Consider the following 4871-nt stretch of genomic DNA (forward strand, 5'->3'; position numbering starts at 1 on the left):
TATATATATATATATATATATATATATATATATATATATATATATATATATATGTACGCACAAACATAAATGCAAACATACAATACAAAAATACATATACATACACACACATATATAGGCCTAATGTGTGTGTGTGTGTGTGCGTACATACATTAATATCAAATATATAAGCTAGCTGTAAAAAAGGGGCTGTGTTGTGATTGGACGAAATGTTCTTGCGTTCCTAACGCAGAATGATGTCAAATTATGGAAATATTCCCTGTTACGCCCATGCCTTTATGACACGAGGAAAATTTCCTAGCTTCATAAAAGTAAGGATTATATATGACTGATTAGTTAAATTTAAAACATTTGTAGTTCGACTTTTTTTCGACCTCTTGAACATTGGAGACCACCTAAAATGTTCCCGACCAATTTTCTACCTCCAGCATAATTCTCTTGCCAATGGAGGTTTATGTTTCTACGCCATAGAAACCGGGAAACCGGGCCCACGAACCTGGCTAGGCTTTTAAAGGGGCGCATGAATAAAAAGAACAATCTTAACATTATCGCTTAAGTTTTCGTGAGTAGGAGGGTGAAGTAAAATTATCCAAATATGTTCATTAAGATGGAGGAAGTTTGATTGCCAGGAGGGTAACTTGGAAGGCGAATTTCTAAGGAAGATATTTTTATGAACATTATTAAACCGATCTATTTTTTTCTTTTTTATTAACAACAATGAAAGATCTCCGTCGTCCCCAGTTTTGTGCAACTTACGTTTCCGGTCAGCAATATTTTGTCCACTTGTTAAGTTTAATCTTGTTAATGCACGTTAGGCATTTTTTGGAACTGATTTAATATTTTTCCAGTGTCTCCGAAACACAAAATTATTTTGCTGCAATACAGTTAAGTGTTTTTATGAAGTTTTAATAACATTCAGTTTAAATGCAGTAGTATATTGTTATGCTTATTCTGTTCGGTAATTTTTATTCAAGGTAATGGATAAATTATAACACTACAATACGAGGTAATAGTGCCCCAGGAAAGCTTCAGGGAAGCTGATTTCAGCTGTTCTGAGCATAAAAGAAGAATGAGAAAGATGTACAATATATAGATGTGTCAAAGATAAGATAAAGAAGATAAAGACATAATCAAAATAATTAAAATGCACACACATACAGACAGACACACACACACATACGTATGGAAAAATAAAAAATAAAAAGAACATGCATTATTCATTTTACATTGTAGTTAATTTCAAGCATATTATTGTAATGAAATCGTTTCAAAATACGATATGTACTCAAAAATAGATTATAGAAATCAAATTATTTCAAAATACATTATTACATGTTCCAAAATATCATATCATATCCAAAATACATCACTTAAATAAAATCATTACACTTTTACATTCAAATCCTTTCAAAATACATGATTAAACACTCCAAAATACATAATTACAATAATACATAACAGCAAATCCCAAAGTATATTATTACAAACCGGTTTCATTTCTTATAGGAGATATTCATTGCAATGTATTTGTGCACTGGCTTGCTACAAGCTTTCATTTAATACATTTTGTGGTTACAGGAAGGAGCTAACAAAAGAGATAATATTATGTTAGTTTTATTTATTTATGTTTTGCATGGAAAACTATATTTTCCCATAATGTTTGAATAGGTGAAATACGTAAAGGTACACCCCATCTTTCTTTGTGTCTACTAACGTACATATTATCTCCTTTGTTGTCATGTGAGTCTACAACGAGGTTACACTATGTATTCAATGAAAGCTAGTAGTATGCCATTACACACGTACAGCGCAATGACTATCTCCTATAAAAAGTGAAACTGGTTTGTAATTATGCATTTTGAAATTTTTAATTATATATCATTATTATTATGTAGTTCGGTGTGTTTAACCATGTATTTTGAAATGGTATGAATATAAAAAATGTACTTTGGAATTCATAATATATATAATTTAATTGTAGTAATAAATTTTGGATATGATATGATATTTTGGAGTATGCAATAATGAACTTTGAAATAATTTGATTGTGATAACTTATTTTTTAATGCATATTATTGTATTTTGATCCAATTTGATTGTAATAATATACTTTGGAATTAACTAACTGCAATGTAAAAGGACTCGTGCATCTCCGTTTTATTTTTACTCTCCATATCTCTCAACTTGTAAGGGATATTTTTACCATTATATATATATATATATATATATATATATAACGTGAAGTATATTTGCCACTTAAATGCGGCTAAACCCTAAGGGTGAATGTTACTGTTGCTTTTAGCTCAAGGAGAACATCTCCTCCAGCTGGTTATTGACACACTTTCTGTGCCCTGTCGGTATTTGCAAAATGAAGTCATCCTTCCCATCGTCGATCTGATGTGATACGCACGGACTCGAGTTTCTGGGTATTTACCGTCAGCGTACGACAATCACCGATCTTCGATGCGAAGGGCTCCCAATGCAAATACATATATCTTTTTTTGCAGTGACAAATATACTTCACGTTGTCGTGCTGCTACTGTTTATACCTGTATGACAGGTAAATCCAACAATCCTTTTGTAGAATTTTAAGAAATTCAGAATATTTTCCAACAGTTGTTGGATTTTTAATGTGAGATCTAAAATAATGATATAATTTTCTTCGTACATAATATTTGTTGTTGATAAATACATTGAATTTCTTAAAATTCTACAAAAGGATTGTTGGATTTACCTATCAAGCATAAGGTTTACCTGGGATTTGTGTTCTATTTACATTTACTGGTATCTGTTTGTTGGAAATTTAACCATATTCTTATTTATGTATGTATGTATGTATGGTCGTGTGGTGCTGGCTTCCCATAAAATAACTTTAGTCCAGTGCGAGTCAGGACTTTTACTTTTCGGAAGTACAGACAGACAACGGACCTTTCGTTGCGACGTTTAGAAATATCACGATCGTCTGCGACAACGAAATACCATCACAGTTGTTGTTTCCCGCTTGTTGGGGCGGACGGAATGTGTAATGTAAGCAGAGACAGTTGCATTTTTCCGGTCGCCTGCGTGGCTGCGTCCTCCATTACCGATGCACTTTCGGAAGTGCTACTGATATTTAGGAGATGGAGTCTTGGTCATCTTCGAAAACAAGAACAAGCAAACTAGTATTTAATTCAAATTATTTCCACAACTTAAGATTGTACAAAATAAAATATGGCTATCAATGTTGTTATTAGCCACAGACGCACTCCTTAAATTTCAAATCAGTAAAACTGACAACAATTTACTTTGAACAGTAAGTAATAGAATCGTAAGTTCATTTAATACAATTATTATATAGAAGTAAAAACACATATCAACATTGGAGAAAGATATTTCTTCGTCGATCTGTTATGCTTGAAAACTCATTAGGTAAATTCTAGTTAGTTATTTCTTGTCAAAAATAGCTGACTCTTTTTATTATACGTGCGAGCGGCTTTTACTAACGTCTGTTCGGTTGATGTTTAAAGTGGAGATACGGGGTAATCGGAGAACATCTCGAAAGGGGAAATGTCTATAATAAACGTGAATATTTTGAATGCACTTTAATGGTTTTCTTAAAAACAATTCTGCATTTGTTATACAGATAACATATGAAAAAAATAATTAAAAGGAAAGGAAAGGACTTCCTCTCCAAGTTTACTGAAAAATTTGTTCTTCCAAATACGTTCTTAGAGCTTCAGCTAATCTTTTGCAGAATGAATGAAAAAAATTGCAGAATGGTAGGCTTCTTCTAAAAACTATTTGCCGAAACCTAAACTACCCACCCCACCAACTAAAAGAAAAAAAAATCTACTCATATTTTGCATTTTGTGTATCATACTTAAAGCACGCACATCGTCTAAAGCCTGATAAAATACCGCATTTCTTATAAACATATAATGTTAAAATTCCACTGAAATAATGGTAAAAAAAACTCTCAAGAGAGCTGAACAGCAAAAGTTCTTCAGAGAAGAAACCCACACACAGGCAAGTGTTTCGGACCTTCTTACCCTCTAAAGGGACCGGGTCGCATCCAGATCATTATTCTTGGGTGCCCTTCGGCCGATAGTTTATAGCCACTTGGATATCGGAGATTGAAGCCGCTTGGAGATCTCATCACGATGTAACTCCTCTCCTTTGATTTAACTTTCAATTTATACTGAAAAAAGAAATAACGTTTGTTGTCATAGTGGCGTTGAACTATATAAGTAGCAAACGAAAATCATCCAGAAATACCTACACTGTTGCTGGACGATTTTCTGCATTGCTGATATACTTCTATGTTATTTTTTAAACATTATACGTCTAGGAGGGGATGCTCAAAAGTTTCTGGGTTTGGGTAAATGAAAATACTGGAAGATCAGTTAATTATTTTATTCAACATATTCAAAACGTAGAAATGGAACAGCGAGTGCAAAGTGATTTTTTCCAACGCTGATTTCGTTATTCTAAACAGAAAGCCTGAATGCAGAATTGCCATTAGAACAGCAGAAATAAGGCAGCGAGCTGGCAGACACGTTAGCACGCTGGACGAAATGCTTAGCGATATTTCGTCTGTCTTTACGTTCCGAGTTCAAATTCCGCCGAAGTCAACTTTGCCTTTCATCCTTTCGGGGTTGATAAATTAAGTACCAGTTACGCACTGGGGATCGATGTAATCGACGTAATCCCTTTGTCTGTCCTTGTTTGTCCCCTCTATGTTTAGCCCCTTGTGGGCAGTAAAGAAATAAGAAACGTTAGCACACCGGACGAAACGCTTAGCGGTATTTCGTCTGTCTTTACGTTCCGAGTTCAAATTCCGCCAAGGTCGACTTTGCCTTTCATCCTTTCGGGGTGGATAAATTAAGTACCAG

The sequence above is a fragment of the Octopus bimaculoides genome, chromosome 2 (assembly GCF_001194135.2).
Source record: "Octopus bimaculoides isolate UCB-OBI-ISO-001 chromosome 2, ASM119413v2, whole genome shotgun sequence".
Taxonomy (NCBI): domain Eukaryota; kingdom Metazoa; phylum Mollusca; class Cephalopoda; order Octopoda; family Octopodidae; genus Octopus; species Octopus bimaculoides.